The 19,091-nt window shown below is 43.5% G+C and overlaps 2 long non-coding RNA genes across 3 annotated transcripts; one reads left to right on the plus strand and one right to left on the minus strand.

The window, feature by feature from the left end:
* Positions 1 to 2,062: 2,062 nt before the first annotated feature.
* On the plus strand, positions 2,063 to 6,013 carry LOC143269293 (uncharacterized). The gene is made up of 4 exons (XR_013045693.1): positions 2,063 to 2,267; positions 3,178 to 3,398; positions 4,504 to 4,683; positions 5,461 to 6,013. It is a non-coding gene; the product is annotated as an uncharacterized LOC143269293 (long non-coding RNA).
* LOC143269292 (uncharacterized) lies at positions 3,144 to 9,764 on the minus strand. 2 transcript variants are annotated; one of them, XR_013045691.1, is made up of 3 exons: positions 9,580 to 9,764; positions 4,651 to 5,379; positions 3,144 to 3,365 (listed from the first exon to the last, which is right to left on the minus strand). It is a non-coding gene; the product is annotated as an uncharacterized LOC143269292 (long non-coding RNA). The 2 variants fall into 2 exon arrangements; XR_013045692.1 differs by lacking the exon at positions 9,580 to 9,764 and adding an exon at positions 7,356 to 7,569.
* Positions 9,765 to 19,091: the final 9,327 nt, after the last annotated feature.

The raw sequence follows: 19,091 nt of genomic DNA on the forward strand, positions 1-19,091 counted from the left end.
GACCTAGGAGTCAGTATAAACCCTTCTTTGTAGGAAACTCAATGACCTCAAATATAGTAAATTAATTTTAAAGAAAATATGTACATGCTGGTGTTAAAATACTTCGTATGTGTTCACCAAATAGAGGAGAAAGTGAATCAAGACACATTCAGCCAAGCAGATCCTAGATTTATGTTTTCTAATATGCAAATATAATTCTAGATAGAATTTTGATACAAAATTATTCTACACTTGGGGGACATCATTGAATTTGTCTAAAATTATCTCTTGTACAGTCACAATAGTTCTGGCTGATGTGATAAATACGTTACAAAATGCAAATTAAGGGGGTGCTGTGGTGGTATTGTGTTCCCCAAAATATTGTGTACCCTAATAAACTTATCTGGGGTCAGAGAACAGAAAAGCCACTAGATACTTAGGATAGGCAGTGGTAGCACATGCCTTTAATCCTAGCATTCCAGAGGCAGAAATCCATCTGTTCAAGGATACGAGACTTATGCCTTTAATCCCAGAAAGCAAGCCTTTAATTCCAGGGAGTGGTGGTAGAAAGCAGAAAGGTATATAAGGCATGAGGACCAGAAACTAGAAGTATTTGGCTGGTTAAGCATTTAGCTGGTTAAGCTTTCAGGCTTCTAGCAGCACAGTTCAGCTGAGAACCATTCTGGATGAGGACACAGAGGCTTCCAGTTTGAGGAAACAAGATCAGCTGAGAAGTTGGCCAGGTGAGTTTAGCTGTGGCTTGTTCTGTCTCTCTGATCATCCAGTGTTCACCCCAATACCTGGCTCCAGGTTTGATTTTATTAATAAGAACTTTTAAGATTCTTGCTACAGGGTGCAGATTAATTCCAGCTTACACTGCAAGCAGTATGGTCTGTCATGGCAGAGAAGTCAGAGCAGCTAGCTGGGCACATGACACCTGCAGACTGGAAGCAGAGAGACAGGAATGCATGCACTCGGTTGCTTCTCTTTTAGGCCACCCTGGGACACTAGCTCGTGGGTAGGTGCTTCCTACATTTAGGATGGGTCTCTCCACTTTAATTAACCTAATTTAAAATATTTCCCACAGACAGCTCAGAGGTTTGTTTTCATGGTGACTCTGAATAGTATCAAAGAGAAGAAAGCGACCACCAGGTGGCAAATGGGTACTTGACTGCAGTGACTATGAGCACTGGGAATGGGACCTTTCTCTACTGTCCTGTGAAAAAGTGGACCTGGGGGTAGGGGTGTAGATAAATGTTGATCTCTTATCTGGGAAGTAAAGGGCTGGGAATTTAAGGATTATTAGTATAAATAAGCATGGGAACATGAAGAGAGAAGACAGGTGTCAGCCTGATCTCTGCGGTTTGAGCATCCATAGAGATGTCATTCGAAAAAGGCCATGCATTCACAGGGTCACAGGGCAGGAGCCACATGCCCCGGCTGGCCCTGAGGATGATCTGTCCTACCAGGAAAGAGAGGTAAGGAAAATTTCTCCTGTCTCCTGGAGGTCCAGATTCAGCACACAGGAAGTCATCACCCCCTCACCTGAAGGCCTGCTGCTCAGAAGGAAACCAGAGAAAACTGTCACCAGGGGACCCAACCAAAGAGAGGAAAAGGAAGACGCCATTCCCAGTGACTTCTAGCTTCTATTAGTCATGGAAAGGGAAAAAAAATTAGCAAATGGTTGTATGGAAGCTCCATTTTTAAGGACAAACCTGCCACCCTGTGGCAAGAAGAAAAATACACTTAAAAAAAAAAAAAAGCCTGCTGGGCATTTCAGCCTAACCTAGTGGAGGACCCACAGCATGAGATTTCAGGGTTATTATATCATGTATGCTAAATATTACTTTGTATTTCTGTTGGTTCATTTTGAAGCCTTAAATCATCTTAGGAGAGAACCAAATAGCCTGGTTCAAGGAAAGACGTTTGTCTTTGTCTTAAAGAATATTTACATATATGTTTATGAATGTCAAGAATGTATGATAATTTAGACTAAAAAAAACAGAGAAAAATATATCCTTCTCAGTTGTTAACATGGTGTTCACACAGATAGTCAAGAAAATGCTCTCACTTCTCTTTCATATCTGCTGTCCATCTTTGCAGAAAGCAGCCTTCTACCTAGAGAATTGCATCCCGCAGAGAATTCTCACCACAGTGGTGTATGTTGACTGTCTTGTTAATTAATAGTGTACAGGGTGGTCCCTGACTTCACTATCAAGACAGAAGTCATCAGGGCACAGTGGAGAGTCACCAAGGGCACCGACTGCAGAAGGAGTCAGAACCTGGAGGTATGGGGAGTGCAGAGGACTTGGGGTCTCTTTCTGAGTGGGAATATCCTTGCCAAGAAAATGAGGTGGACATCTGGGTTCTATAAATTTTAAAGGATTAAATAAGATGATTTAGCTTAATGACTGTCACAGATTATGAAAAGAGTGGTGGCTGGTGGGTACTGGATATCCAAGGACACTAGAGAATAATTTTTAAATTTTGTAGAGTGGAGTAATAGCATAATAGATATGTAGAACAAGCTATCTTTGCAAGTGGTGATGTGTTGAATTCCTGTGAATGGACTAACATGATATTGTGGGGCACTCTGGCTGTCATGTGTAGGCTGCCAGAACTGTGATCCCTCAAAATTCATGTGTCTCCAGGAATGATTGCACACCTCAGTCCCAGCCTGTGGAAGGCAGAGGGAGGAAGACTGTGAGTTCCAGTATAGCCTGGACTTCACGGAGGATAAAAATGAAGAGTGCCAGGGATGTGGCTCAGTGGTAAAGGCCTATTCTAGCATGTGCAAAGGTTTAGATCCCATCCTCCAGACCAAAATTAATCAGTTATTTAATTTAAAGATCACATGTTGAATCCCTAACTTTGGAAACACAACATTCAGGAGACATTTAGGGTCATATGAAGTCATAGCATTGGACTGAAAAAATATTTCTCCTTCTCTCAACCTCTCTTTCTCCTTCTGTCTCCCCCTCTCTGTCTCTGCCTTTCCCTTCCCAGGGTGGCATTATCAGAAGCTAGCTTCTGCCTTAGGCTCCCAGCATCAGTGTAGTTCAGGGGCTGCTGCATGTCAGGGTGTGTGAAAGGGAGGTGTGATGGGTCTTGGGTTACTTTTGTGCCCTCATAGGTGTCCAGAGGCGTTGATTGCTCAGCAGTCATCTCTTCCACATTTTTATTCTCTGTTTGTTCCAGGCTTGGAGCTGGAGAGAAGTCCAGGAATTCTGAAGGACTGTGAAGGAGGCCAGTCAATGACCTGTCCCTGTCAACAAGTGGTGTCTTCATCTGAACATCCTGGGAGCAGGCTTGCAGAGGTTTGGACTCTGCAGCAGACAGTGTCTGGCCTGAAGGTGTCAATCCCAGGGACCTCTCCATTTCCACCACTGCAAAAGAGTCAAGGAAGCAGTCAGTGCCTGGTAAGTGAGATGCTCCCCTCCGTTCAGCGCACCTCAGCACTCAGGCTCCTGTAGCAGTGGGACGGGCATTCCTATGAGCTCGGCTTGAGTAGCGAGGGCAGCCCCTCTTTCTGGAGACGTAGTAACTCCTCAGGTGTTTCTGGTGACCATGCAATATCATGTTTTCTCAGATGCTTGCGTGTTCCTTCCTGTTTGGGCAGTGTGTACATGTGTAGTAATCATGGGAGGAGGTGAAAGCTTTCCCTTGGTGTTTGGTCCTGTTACCCTCCCTTTTGTCTTGGAAACTGTGCCTCTCATTTCTTAGAAGTTTGCTATTAGGCAGTTTGGTCCATAATTTTCAAAACTTACTCATCTCTGCCCGCTTCTTTCCGTTTATGGTATCACTCATAAGCTCCCAGAAGCATGAATTTTTGTGTGGGTTTAGGTATCCAAACCCAGCTCCACATTCCTGAAAGGAGTTCAAGAACCCTGACTTTCCTTGAGCTCCCATTTCACAGACTTTTTATAAGTGACATGAAAATTAATTTAAGAAGGTGAAATCTTTAAGCTTGAGTGTGACTTTATAGTAGAGAACACATCAACATGATCATAGACTTGGGTCACTGCTGAAGAACCACAGAGAAAGAGAAAGAAAAAGAAAAGAGAGAGCAAGAAAGAGATAGAGAGAGAGAGAAAGAGAGACAGAGAGAGAAGAGGAGAGAGAAAGAGAGAGAGAGAGAGAGAGAGAGAGAGAGAGAGAGAGAGAGAGAGAGAGAGAGAGAGAGAGACTCTGCCCCCACTTAGCAGTATTCCACAGGTCCACCATACTCTCACTATAATTTCACAACAGACACTTGGAATATGGAAGGAACATTTCCTCCAGGACAGATTCAGAGTTGCATTGCTCTGGAGTCCGATTTCAACTCAGGAAAAATCAAGTGTTACCAAACCAGAAAATTCTTGCTGTCTTCAAGAATCCCAAGAAATAGATTAGGAAGGAGGTGACTGTATTGTATTGGTGCATGGGACTGCTTAGTTTAGGCAGTGACATGTGTCCTTTGGCACATGCCTTGAACATAATGAAGTATGGCTGTCACTCACTGTCTTGCATTGTCTCTCATTATAGAGAATGAAGATGAGGATGGTGAGCCAGAGCCAAAGCTAACCTGCCAGGACTCCCGTTCTTCCTGTGTGTGGACATCCAACGCTAAAAGGAAGATCTGAGTCTCCTTTGAGTGCGGATCTCACTCCTTCCCCTCCTGGCTTTACTCACCTTGAAGACTGCTGTCTGGCATGGCTTGAGCAGGTGTGGGATTGTAGATGGCAGAGGTGGAGAAATGGTTTGGACATTTGCTGGCTGAATCTCCTTTAGCACCATCACCATCTCTGGTGGTAGGGTGGGACTCCCAGGGTAGGACACAGAGTCATCAACACTGCCCGAATCCTCCAGCCATTGCGGTCACAGACTGTTGTGGCCATAGTCATAGAGCTGACTGCCTTCCAGGTGGGAAGGTGCCAGGCTATATCCTTGCTTTGGCACCTCTAGTGGTGTGGCCTGGACAAGACTAGCAGACAGTGTTGGATAGGAAAGGACTAAGGAATTGGGATCTAAAATATTATCACACGGACTGCTATAGACAGGCAGGGAGAGTGGTATTCTGGTCACTGAGAGTTACAGTGAAGTCCAGGGATACACCCCCCCTCCTGTCAGTGCTTCTTGTGAGATCCCACTGGAGAAAACTTGGACAGGAGAGTGCCGAGGCAGAGATCAGGCTCTGGTCAGTCAGCGAAGTCAGCATGTTCGTGCTAACTCCTTGGTAGGGGTAGGCACTGTCCATGAGCTGCTGGCAACAAGTGCTGGAGTCCGATGCCAGGAGCCATGCTGAACTCACAGCTGGGTTCAAGACCCTGGAGAAGTTGCCCACACTTCCTGCTGAGGGTGTGGCCTTCCTCAGCAGAGACACAGAGGGCGGCAGAGCACATTCTGTCCCAAAGAAATTTTCTGTAGGAAGCAAGAGGACAGTGGAAAAAATGGTGAGATGAAAGCTTTGTAGCTTCCTGTGACGAGCTGTGTTATCTCCAGTTTTACAGCCTGGGAGAGTCTAAGACCTACGTTCCCTCACATACCCCAAAGAAAATGGTTCAGAATGATCATTGGTACTGGATAGGATGACACTCATTCGATGAACTGCTCCTTCTTCCTGTGTGGGTATGGAATTCCTAGTTGATCCACTTGGACCCTTGCTCTGATCTGGATACTGCCCTTCCTTGGCCTGCATTGCCTTGTTCTTATCCCTGCTGTGACACTGCTTCACAACTGTGTTCAGAGGCAGAAAACGGAAGTGTTTAGAGGTGGGAGAACCTTAGACAGTTTCTCACGCCTGTGCCTTCAGCCTGTTCGGAGCAGTTCCTGCTCTACAGAGAGAGACAGTGTCTCTCCGCCTAGACCAGTCCGGCCTGGAAATCGCACAGATTGCCCTGCCTCTGCCTCCCGAGAGCTGGTGCAGAAGGCACATGCCATGTCCACTTGGCTTGACATTACTATGAAATGATAACTCAGGAATTTCATAGATAGGTACTGTATTTAGCTAATTACCCTTCCTGGTCCATTCCTTGTATACTTTATGACCTCTTATTATTTACATAACCATTAAACACATATGCATATATGACTTCATGAATGTAACCTGCTGATATTTTTCTTTCTTTTTTTGCACCCGTTTACTGAGATCTCTTGAGATTGCTAATGTATTTTGGGGTTCATCTCTGAATAAGATTGTTTCTCAGTTTAACTGTTGGTTAAAAATTGTTCTTAAAGAGTTCCTCAGTAACTGTTAATTTTTTAAACTCTTCTAGTGAGGCATCCTTGTGAGAACCACCTCCACACCTATCAGTTGTTCTTGTGCAGACAACAGCTATATGTGGAGTGCCCAGTCACACTTGATAACATCCAACACCACCCATGCATGTTAGATGTGGGGAATACTGCTGAACATGGGCTTCATGGAGCGTGAGAGCCAGGGACCAGAGCAGGATACTGTTTTCCATACGTGACAGCGAACCTTTGCCCAGACTAATCCCAGCAGTGTGCATGCCTAAACATGGCTCGGGAAATGGCAATGCCTTGTGCCTTGGATTTAAAATCTGTTGTTGTCTGAAGCATTCTGTTCCAAACTGCCTTTGTGTACCTCCAGGGCATCTCTGGAGTGCCTTCTTGTACTTTTAGATTTTCTAACCCTGTGTACCAGGTTTTCTCCCTTCCCCCATTTACTGTGAGTCTGTCTTTCATGTAACTCCCTCGATATTTCTTCCACTACAGTAACTGCGCGTTTCAGAACCCACAGCCCTCTTAATCTTTTCCACTTTCCTTTTTTCATCCAGGGAAGTCCAAGTAACTCCAAAACATGGCAGCCATTCTCTCTGTCTATGTTTAACATTTATTTGGTGAGTGTGGAGACAGGCCAGTGTAGAACACCCTAGACTGGAAGGGACCTTCATCCCTTCAAGCTCTGCATGCTGTGATTACCGGTGTGTGCCACCATTCCTGGTGTGAACATTACTTTTGGAATATCCCTGAATTTGACATAATAAGTTAACAGTAGTGGAGGGAGTCTGTCCCATTCATGGTATTGAGTGCTAGATCTCTGCATACCTTCTTCATGTTCCCAGGGTCTCTTGAGTTTAGCACCATCAAGATGGGCCTGATTTTATTCCCTGTTTACTTGCCTCTTAAGACTTGACAATACAGAGCCCAGAGCATGGAGACACTCTTATCTCCTTGAGGTGAATGGAAAATACTTGAGAGTAAACTGTCTGTCCAAAATCACATACCTAGTAATAACCAAAGCTAAATCTGGCATTTGACTTGAGATAGCTATATCAACATCAATAGTATCCCCATTAAACAAAGATTTAAAAGTGTAGTAAAAATAAATGGGAGAAGGGATCCACAACACTTTGTAAAGTTTCTTTCCTTACCGACATGGTCAGAGGGATAGTATCAGCAATCCACAGTACAATGGTGCTAGATCATTGGTTCTCCTTGTCTCATGAGCTGACCTAGTGGCCAGTGTGTCCAATACCAGACAGCACTCACTGGTCAGTGGTCACAGCTTACCTGTGATGATCCAAACCTGTGCATCACTGTGGAAACAGAAAGATTCTAGCAGGTGCTGGTATGGTTACAGGGAGATTGATGTCATAAATCAGGCAGCAGCCAATGGCAAGGTCAGATTCCAAGCTAAAGGATGGGGTTGGTTGGAGAGGATGCCAGGAGACCAACAGTAGCCATGGAGGCTGAGGTGTGGGCTAGTGAAAGGAGGCAATCCTGGCATGGAAGTCTTGCTTCCCATGATGTCTAGCCTATGTATCATGGCAGTTCTTTTATGGTTCACTGATGAAAATGTGTATAAAGTGCATATGATGTGTCACATTCCAACAGAAAGTGTCCCATCACCATATACTGTACATACAGTCAGTAGCCTTGGACAGGAAGGAGAGGAGCACCTAGATTGAGGGACTCAGATGAGAAACTCTTTCAGTTGATCTTATTTATGAGCTGTCAGCATCTTTGCATGACTCAAGGAAGAGAATTAAGGGCTCCTTTATGGCTGTGTTGAAGGGCAGGGCTGAGTGCATTGAGTGCACGTTGGATGATGAGCTCCAAGACGCTACTCTTTGGCTTTCTTCTCTTGGAGTCCAGCCTGGGACAGTACACACTAAGGAAGGACTGTCTTCTCTGCTTTTCATCCCTTCTTTGTAGGATTTCATCCTTGGAGCCGCTTGACGCTGCATCCTTGCACACTCATGGGTGATATTACTGTGAAGTTCCAGGAGCAGTGGTCTTCTGTTCCTCATGAAGATGCTTGTAATTGGAAGCCGCTGGGAGAAGCAAACAGCCGAGGGGCTGATGGTGAGTCAGGCTGTGCATGTTCCCTCTGTCAAGCCTCGGTTGCTCTTCTGCTGCCCAGACTCACCTACCTCTGGATGTTTTTTCTTCTTCTCCTCTATTGTTTTCCTGAGATAGGCTTGTTTCTGTAGCACCTGTTGTTCTAGAACTGACTGTGCATCTCATTCTGGCTTCAGACACATGGACAGTCTTTTTTCTTGCCTCCCTTCTTATAGTGCCAAGGTTTTGAGCCAGTGAGTCTGGCTGCTTTCTTTCTTCATCCAAAAGTATGAGTGTGACAGCTACCAAAGCTTCTTCCAGATCACCACACTGTGGTTGATATATTGTTCACCCCCATAAACTTCTCTGGGGGTCAGAGAACAGAACAGCCACAATATTAAACATAGAGGTTAGGCATTGGTAGCACACGCCTTTAATCCTAGCATTCCAGAGGCAGAGATCCATCCAGATCCCTGTGAGTTTAAAGCCACACTGGAAACAGCCAGGCATGGTGACACACACCTTTAATCCCAGAAAGTGATGGCAGGAAGCAGAAAGGTATATAAGGAGTGAAGACCAGGAACTAGAAGCCTGGTTAAGCTTTTAGGCTTTTGAGCAGCAGTTCAGCTGAGATCCTTTCTGGATGAGGACTCAGAGGCTTCCAGTCTGAGGAAACAGGATCAGCTGAGGAATTGACAAGGTGAGGTGGCTGTGGCTTGCTCTGCTTCTCTGATCTTCCAGCGTTCACCCCAATACCTGGCTCTAGGTTTTTTTTTTTTTTTAATTAATAAGTACTTTTAAGATTCGTGTTACACCACACGCTCTGTAGAATCCTGGGCTTCTAGCATTCTCTGCCATGCTTGGGTCTGAGGCCAGGATAAATAGAGGATAGATAAAATATTGGAACACTTGGAGGAAGAAGGCATTTTTTTGGTACCGGATGCTGGGTTACATGAAAAAAGCAAAGTAGGTATTTTTGCTTTATAAGTAAAAAGAATAACAATTCATTTCCCATCTCAGTGTATCTCCACAGACAGGAAGGTTTTGGATTTTTTTTTTTGAAATATGGGGAAACCTTGTGTCTTTTCTCATTTTGGTTTGTATTGTATCATCCTTTCTGTCAGTCACAGGTAGTTTCACAGACTGTATTGTGGCATGGTACTAGTATGCATTTCAATATGTTTCTTAATCTAACTTTGTAGCACGAATCTTAAAAGTTCTTATTAATAAAAATAAAGCCAGAGCCAGGTATTGTGGTGAATGATGGAAGATTAGAGAAAGAGAACAAGTCACAGCCACCTCACCTTACCTCACCTCATCAGTTCTTCAGCTGATCCTGTTTCCTCTGACTGGAAGCTTCTGACTCCTCATCCAAATGGATCTCAGCTGAACTGCTGCTCAAAAGCCTAAAGCTTAACCACCCTAGTTCCTGGTTTTCACGCCTTATATACTTTTCTGCTTTCTGCCATCACTTCCTGGGATTAAAGGCTCACTTCCTGGGATTAAAGATGTGAGTCACTATGCCTGGGTGTTTCCAGTGTGGCCTTGAACTCACGGAGATCCAGATGGATCTTTGCCTCCAGAAGGCTAGGATTAAAATGTGCAACCATTTTCTGGCCTCTATGTCTGTCTAGTGGCTGTTCTGTTCTCTGACCCCAGATAAATTTATTAGGGTACACGATATACTGGGGAACACAATATCACCCACATAACTGCCTCAGAAAGCACTAACTAATATGACAATGTCTACCAGTCCTTACTGAAAATGACCCTGGAGCCTGTTTAGCTCTCCTCCTGCAGGCCCATGAGGTGTCAGAGCTTTCACTCAGGACCTCCTTTCCACTGAGCTAGTGCTGTAGAATGCAGCTACATGCCCAGCTCTGTAGAACTGTTCCTCCATGCAGATGGTTTCGTGTTTTGCATGGCTGCAGGTAGAATGTCTCTTTTCGCAGGAAAGCAGAAAGTCCCTGCCTTTCGTCTTTCCTGATTCCTTCATGACTCACCACTTGTCAGATAATGTGACACATTCCCAGTAGCAATCACTGAAAGTTGGAAAGTTCATTCACACTCCCGTTGTAGACATTTCAGAAAAAAATGTTTGTTATTTGTTTTTCATTTTTGGAGCTTAGTTTTTCCCCTTGAGTTTTGATGCTAATTTAATGAGAAGAAGAGACTTGGCAAGAATTTACATACAGCATTCAAATCTTAGTTTTGTTTTTTTCTTTATGTGACTTCAGATACAGTCATTTATGGTCCAAAAACAATTGAAAAATTAAAAAAAAACATTTTCTTTCCTTCCTTCCTTCCTTCCTTCTTTTTCTTTTCCTTCCTCCTTCCTTCTTTCCTTCCTTCCTTCCTTCCTTCCTTCTTTCTTTCTTTCTTTCTTTCTTTCTTTCTTTCTTTCTTTCTTTCTTTTTCTTTCTTCTTTCTCTCTTTACTAATGCAGGGGGCTAGATGAATGTACTACAGTGACCACTAGTATTTAATAAGTTGACCCACCAGGCACGTGATTCCCTGTTGGAGGGCCCCCATGTAGCAAAGCTGTGGGGTTATTGACTGAATGACTAATTGTTTTCTGTCCATAACTTTCCAGGGTGCTACTGCTATGCCTCTCTAATAAGAACAGCTGTGGGATACTTTCCACTGCCCTTTGGTGGTGTATTTTATACTTGTTGGGCACACATTTAGCCGTGAATGGTCAGGAAAATTTCTGCCTATATTTTACATTACTCAGACTGAAATAGGATTCTCAGTCACAAAGACAGCCTTTTACACAGACAGATAATTTTAGACTTCAGATCAGATTCAAAGCAGGCTGGTTGTCCCTGGAGACAAATATCTGATTTCCCTTAGAGATAAATACATGAGGTCAATTTCCCAGGTGTTATTTGTTGCTGATTCGAGGTCTGGATTGAAGGAACTTTATTAGATGTAACTTTCTCAGTAATTGACTCTTTGCATGTAGTCCTAATCTCAGGCTCAAGGTTCAGGCAACTGTTTACCATCTGGAATCCCTCACCAACTTAGAGCTATGGTGTCATGGGTCAATGTGACATTACTAGCCTAAGAGAAACTATGTGAGTTATCTTGTGCTAAGAGTTTGAGGGAGCTGGGTGGTGGTGGCACACGTCTTTAATCCCAGCACTCGGAGGCAGAGCCAGGTGGATCTCTATGAGTTCAAGGCCAGCCTGGTCTACAGAGTGAGATCCAGGACAGGCACCAAAACAACATGGAGAAACCCTGTCTCTGAAACAAAACAAAACAAAAAATAAAAAATAAAAGAAAGAAAGAAAGAAAGAGAGAGAGAAAGAAAGAAAGAAATGAAAGAAAGAAAAAGAGTTGGAGGGGCTCCTGGCAGTGTGATCAAGTCTATCTCGTGCCTGAACTGGCTTTCTGGATCCTAATTACCTCTGGTCTGACACTTAGCTCACCCTTGATGCAGCAGGGAGGGTCTTGGTCCTGCCTTAACTGAAGGTACCAGGCTTAGCTGTTCCCCCATGGGAGAACTTTTGAAGGAGGACATGAGGGGTGGATCGGGGAGGGAATATGGGGGGTTTGGAAGGAGGGATGAGAGGAGGATCTGCTGTTGCTATGTAAAATGAATAAAAAAATTAAAAAAGAAAAAAATAAAGATTGATATCCAGCAGGAGAGAGAGAGAGAGAGAGAGAGAGAGAGAGAGAGAGAGAGAGAGGAATTGTGGAAAGAGCTGGGCACAGGTGACAGTGTTTGTGTGCTGAGTGAGAGATGGAGCTGCGTGGAGACAGAACCGGAACTGAAGAGAACTGGAACTAGAGAGAACTGGGACCAAAGATTTAGAATAGAAAAGACTGGGGCTGAGGCGGGGGGGGGGGGAGTGAATGAAGAGTGAGTGAATGATGCAGTAGTGTGTGAAGAAATGTAACATATAGATGTGTGTGAAGAGATGCAGCTGTATAGGCAGAGAAAAAGGAGAAGTATGAGAAATAAAAGATTGTGGGAGTATGATGAGTGAATGAATGAATGAGAGAATGAGTGAGTAAAGAGTGAATGAAAGATGTGGTACTTAGTGAAGGAATGTGAGAGAGTAGAGAGAAGAAATGTGTAGATGTAACTGTGCAAAAGAGGTATGTGGGTGTGCGGAGAATTTATGGAGAATGTAACAATGTGGAATGTATCATGTGGAGACAGAGAGATTCTCAGAGAAAGAGATTTTCTAAGATGTAGTAAAAGAGAAACTTACCACCATCAGAAAGCATGTGCGTTTCCTTATTTTTCCCCTCAGACAGAAAAAGTCTAGCTCTAAGATGGATAAGAAGTTTTCCTTAGCCTTCACCACCTTCATAGATTTTTTTTTACATGCTCTAGTGGTCTCTGGGGGAGCTGAAGGGATAGCTAAGACGTTAAAGGCCAGACTCACAACCAAAAATATAAGGGATGAGTTCCCATCACTCATGGCTGTCCCCTCCAGCTTCCGATTCATTCATGCATTTATTTATTTAGTTAATTTATTTATGTCTCATAGACTCATATAATATGGGGACCAGAAGTGATTTCCCTTGTTTCTGTAATTCAATAAATAATAATTTATTTACAATCACTCAAATAGTTACAGACAACACACTTAAATCTCCAGTTTAGAATAACCACTTGAAAACATCTCGGTTCTGTAAAGTTTATTACAAACTCCTAAGATACCATTGATGTTTTAACTAGTTGATAAAATAAAATTCCACTATATAACTCATAGCCTAGAATAATTTCGTGGGAAGTAACTCACAGTCTAATATAATTACATTACTAGAAAATAGCTTTGGATATTCCCAAGACATTTACATACTGCCAAGATTATTATTTACAACTTTATGTATTAACTGGTTTATTAGAGCATTTTTATGTGTAATAGTGTATTTAATAAACATCAATTACAGGTATAATTTTTTAATTTTTTTTATTGTACTCAGATACAATTCATCCAGATCAGAGCTTCCCCTCTGTCTACTCCTCCATGTTGTCCCTTACCTCCTGTTGGGCCCTGGCCCCCGTTTTTTTGGGGAGCTGTTGCCTTGCTTGCTGACCTTCCTTGATCAGATGTCCTCACTATGCTGATTCCCTGCGGGTTTCATTCTTCCTAAACAGCTTACCGAAGGTTCCTTGTTCGCGTATCCTGCATATTGGTGTAATGCTAGAGTGTAAAACATCTGTAGCTTACCTTTGCCCTCTTTTGCTCTTCCACCGTACTGTAAGTCTGTATTTAAGGCCTCCTCCCTCCTTCAATAAACGGCATTCTACTGAGACAAATGACCCGCTGCTGTCTTGTCTTTCTTTTTAATCCTCAGCCCATCACTAAGACATGGTGAACGGGTAGTAATGCGGGCATTGCTACAACCTCCTCCTTTCTGTCTGCTTCCCTCTTTCCGTCTCTCCCCAGGAAAGAGCAGGCCCCCATGGGACATCACCCAAATAGAACACAACACAACCAGCCACAAACCCTCACATCAAAGCTGGGTAAGGCATGCCAAAGGAGGAAAAGGGTCCCCAGAGCAGGCAGAAATGTCAGAGTCACCCCAACTCCCATTCTCAGAAGTGCCCCCCAAAGGCCAAGGCAACAGCATATCAGCTATCCAGAGGACTTAGTGCAGACCTATACAGGCTCCCTGCTGCAGCTCCAGGCTCTGTGAGTCCCCATGGGTTTCTCAACCATGATATCCTGGTGTCCTCGACCCCTCTGCATCCCACAATTCTGACTCTTGCTCTTCCCTGGGATTCCCTGAGCTCCAAGGGCAGGGCCTGGATGGAAACCTCAAACCTGCACCCTCTCTTTGCTTTATGTTTGGCTGTGGATCTCTGCACCTGCTCCCATCTGCTTCCAGTGGCAGTCTGATTGACAGCCATTAAACTGGGTACTGTTCTTTCAACAAAGTAGAACATCATTAAAAGTCATTTCTTTCTCATATTTTTGGTTGTGAGCCTAGCCTTTAATGGCTGAGCCATTTCTCCAGTGCTAAAGAGGCCCACAGAAATCCACAAAGATACCCCCACAAAAGACTGCTGGCAATGGTCGAGAGACAGCTGGGACTGACCTACTCTGGTGATGGGATGGCCAAACACCCTAATAGTTATGCCAGAAACCCCATCCAAGGACTGAGGAATCTGGATGCAGACATCCATGGCTAGGCCCCTGGTGGAGCTCTGGGAGTCTAATTAGCGAGAAAGAGGAGGGTTTATATGACCGAGAATTGTTGCAACCAAGGCTGGATAAAGCACAGGGACAAATAGCCAAATGAATGGAAACACATGAACTATGAACCAAAGGCTGAGGGGCCCCCAACTGGATCAGGCCCTCTGAATAGGTGGGACAGTTGATTGGCTTGATCTCTTTGGGAGGCATCTAGGCAGTGGTACCAGGTCCTGGGCTCGTTGCATGAGTTAGCTGTTTGAAACCTGGGACTTATGCAGGGACGCTTGGCTCAATCTGGGAGGAGGGGACTGCACCTGCCTGGACTGAGTCTACCATGTCGATCTCAGTCCTCGGGGGAGGCTTTGCCCTGGAGGAGGTGGGAATTGGGGGTGGGCTGGGGGGCAGGGGAGGGGGGCAGGAAGGGGGAGAACAAGGGAATCTGTGGCTGTTATGTAGAACTGAATGGTATTGTAAAATAAAATAAAATTAAATTAAAAAAAAAAGTCATTTCACTGATTTTTTGTGAGTCTTCTTTGGTTAAGTGTCATTGTACCAGAACATCATATAGTTAGGACAGATTGTAGGTCGAGTGTTTAGTGGCTGGGTTGGTGTCTCATACCCAACTGACTGGAAGCCTTGTCTGGTTGCAGAAGATGGATAGTTCAGGTTCTGTGATCTCCATTACGCGGAGTACTTTCTAGGGTCACCCTCAGAATGAATAGAGTAACACCCATCTAAAAAGAGAAGCTGTTATCCTCATCCTTTAAGAATATTGCTTTCCATGAAGTTTTATAAATTTTTCTGTTATTAGAATTTTAATAGTCACATTTTACAGTCTCAGCTTTGTTGATTTTGAAGGGCATAGATATTTGTATTTTATCCTCAGACACTTCACAAACATTGATCCAAATAAGATTCAAATAATATAAGTATTACAAGGAATGGATTCTGCTTTAGTTGTGATATCTGGGTATTGTTTCTTTTTAGTGATGTTAATGAACACAGTACAATCTACTTTAAATGCACCATATGGTAGTCATGATCGTAATACTATAAAATCTTAATTTAGGTTATATAAAATAACATTTTGAACAGTGCGAGCTATTAGAGAAATTTAAGTTAAAAATAAAACCTTAGTTCAATAAAGCATTGTGTACATTCCTCTGTCAAGTATGTTATCTTATTTTATTTGAATGACTGTATAATTGAGTCACAAGAATGTGCTTCATTTTATAGAAAAGAAAATTATGGTTGAGACATGATATATTTCTGTGAACTATTTTAGAATAGGGAGAGTGTATAAGTCTTTTTCTGCGTTCTCTCCAACCCCAGCACTGAGACATCACTACAGTTGTCTAAATTCCAGCCACTGCTCAAGTGGGCAGCAGAGCTGGTCTTGCTGGATGTAGTTTTCAAACATACAGAAAGCAAGTGGTCTAGCTCTATTCCATTGCTGTGGTAACACACTCTGACCCCTGAAGAGGGGAGTGTCTATTTGGCTTCCGTTTCCACTTCCATGTTATTAATCAAAATTGAGGACACATATGGCAAGAACTCAAGCTCAAACTAGAGAAGAACATGGCTTGCTGACTTTCACTCTGTCTTGATCACCTAGCTTTCTTACACAACCCAGGACTAATTCTCCAGGGATGATGCCACCCCACCCACAGTGTGCTACAACCTCCTCAATCAATGGTTCATCAACTCAGTCCCTAACAGTCATAGCCGCAAACTAACTTGATCTTAATAATTAGGTAAGACTCACTCAGACTGTGTCAAGTTGACAGCTGAAGCTAACCAGGATAGCAAGAATTATGGAGACATGAAAACTTCTACTAAGATTTCGAGAAAAACCATGTTGTTCAGGGAATATGTAGTAGGTTTCATACTGGCAGCCCAGAGTAGGCTATTGTCATAGTTTGAATGTAATTTGGCCCCATAATCTCTTAGGGAATGGCACTATTAGGAGGTAAGGCTATTTTTGGAGTGAGGTAGGGCCTTGTTGGAGGAAGTGTGCCACTATGAAGGCAGGCTTTGAAGTTTCCGATGCTGAGGATAATGCCAAGTGTCTCAGTCAATGTCTAGTTGCCTGCATTATATAGGACTCTAAGCTACTTCTCTAGAAGCATGTCTGCCTGCATGTGGCCTTTCTCCCATCATGATGATAATGGAATGAACCTTGAAACTGTGAGTTCCCTCATATAAATGTTTTCCCAATAAGAGTTGCTGTGATGATGGTGTCTTTTCACAGCAATAGTAACCCTAAGTAAGAGAGAAGTTGGTACCAGGAGTGGGGCATTGCTGTGACGGATCTGACAATGTTTTTGTTTGAAGGAATATGGGCCTTGGGACTGTGAATTAAAAAAGCAATTGAAAGCTTTTAGTGCTGCTTAATGGGCCATACTAGAATGAGCATGGAAGTCCTTGGTGTCGAATGTGATTTGATGAAATGGGGGGGGGGGGCGGCGCTTACTCAAGAGTTTTCAGAAGTGAGGAATTTTAGTATGTTGCCTAGAGATCATTCTTGTGATGTTTTGGTGAAGAAAGCGGCTGCTTTTTGCCCTAGTTTGAAAAGTTCGCCTGAAGTTAAAGTGAAGAGTTTTGAATTTATTCCGTTGGCAAAGGAAATTTCAAAACAGCCTGGTTTAGGCTTTGTCGTGTGGCTATTAGTGGTACCTCTAATGAAGATTTATAATGGAAAGTAGCAAGATGAGCAGGGTAAATTACAAAATATACCATTTAAGGAGAAAAGGAGCACCAAGAGTGGAAGGGATCTAAGTCCTCTGGTCAAGGAGAAAAACAGATTAAGAAAAGGAATTAAGGGAGTGGTGACCTCAGGGCAAGATCCCACCCAGGGTAAGTTTCCAACTTGGGAACAGGAACTAAAGAAAAACTTAGAGCCAGAAGGTGTGGGGCACACCTTTATTCCCAGCACTGGAAACACAGAGGCTGGATGATTTCTGAGTTTTAGGCCAGTCTGGTCTAGAGAGCCAGTTTCAGGAGAGCCAAGTTTAGGCAGTGAAGGACAGAAAGCTGGGAAAGATTTCAACTGAATAAGTGTCTCATGTTCCAACTCCAGTAAGCAGCAGCTCTTGGCAGATTTGACCATGTGGTTTTGGCTTTAGAGTTAAGGATAGAAGAAATGGCGTGTGTCAGGATGTCCCTGAATGGGGGCCCAGTAGAGGCCATTGTGTGAAGCTGGGAAGTTGAAGCCTGGATTGCCTTGGAGACCCCAATGTTAGAGATGCCAGTGTCATGGGATACCTGCAGAGGAGAGCTGCTGATGGGGAATGGACCCAGCTCAAGAGAGAGAGAAATGTGTTGCACTCAACAAAGCTGGACAGAGTTGGACATCTGAAGAGCTTTTTAACATCAGACATTGAAATGCAGCCTTTGGAGTTTGTCTGGCTGATTTTCAATCTTGCTTTGATTCAGTTTTCCTCACTATGTTCCCTTCAATACATTTGGGAATGTTGAAGTATATCCTGTGCCATTATATGTTGGAAGTATGTGATCTCATTTTATTTTGATTTTATTTTATTTATTTATTTATTTATTTATTTGAGACAGGGTTTCTCTGTGTAGATTTGCGCCTTTCCTGGAACTCGCTTTGGAGACCAGGCTGGCCTCGAACTCACAGAGATCCGCCTGGCTCTGCCTCCCGGGTGCTGGGATTAAAGGCGTGCGCCACCACCGCCTCCCGGCTTATTTTGATTTTATAAGGGATTACATTTAAGAGACTTATGAATTTCAGGAAAGTCCTTGAACTTTGTACTTTAAAACATTATTGAGACTGTGATAGACAATGGAGACTTTTGAAGTTGGACTATATTCATTTTGCATTATGATATTTTTACAAGTTTATGGGTGCAAGGGAGTGGAATGTGGTAATTTGAATGTAACTGACCCCCATAGTTTCTTAGGGAGTGACTATTAGGAGGTATGGTTTAGAGTGGACATGACCTTTTTTGAGCAAATGTGTCACTGAGAGTATAGGCTTTGATGTTTCCTATGCTCAGGATACTACTGAGTGTCTTAGTCAACTTCCCACTGCCTGCAAGATATAGGATTCTCAGCTACTGCTCCAGCACCATGTCTGCCTGCATGCTGCCATGCTCCCTGCCATGATGATAATGGAGTGAACTTCTGAAAGTGTAAGTGAGCTCCTTCAATTAAATGTTGTCCTTCTAAGAGTTGCTATGGTCATGTTGTCTCTTTACAGCAATGGAAACCTTAACTAAGGCAGGTATGCATGAAGGTGAGGTCTAAAGCGCCATGGACATGCTAGGATGCTGGAGATGCCAGGAATGTGGGATGTATGTAAGAACTCTTGCATTTAAAAAATGGAATGAACCTGAGAGAGTCCAGATAGACTGAAGGAGTTAAGGCTGAAAAGGGTCTGCCTATGTCCTTTGGAGTTCATTTCTTGTAATCATATTCCCCACTTTCTTGTCCTGGAGCTGCAAGCTTTGGTATTTTTCTCACGTATTTGGTCTAGCTCTTTTTAAGATTTTTGTGTACCATTACCTACACTGTCCTTTTAGAATGCTGGCCTTTAAGGAATGCCCTGTAAAGTAGATCGCTAGAGCCACCCCTTTGAGGGATTATCCTCAATTTTTAGTTTCAGAAGTGCTCAGCTTATAGGTCAACCAGAACCAGAACATCTGC

The sequence above is a fragment of the Peromyscus maniculatus genome, chromosome 18 (genome assembly GCF_049852395.1).
Source record: "Peromyscus maniculatus bairdii isolate BWxNUB_F1_BW_parent chromosome 18, HU_Pman_BW_mat_3.1, whole genome shotgun sequence".
NCBI lineage: Eukaryota > Metazoa > Chordata > Mammalia > Rodentia > Cricetidae > Peromyscus > Peromyscus maniculatus.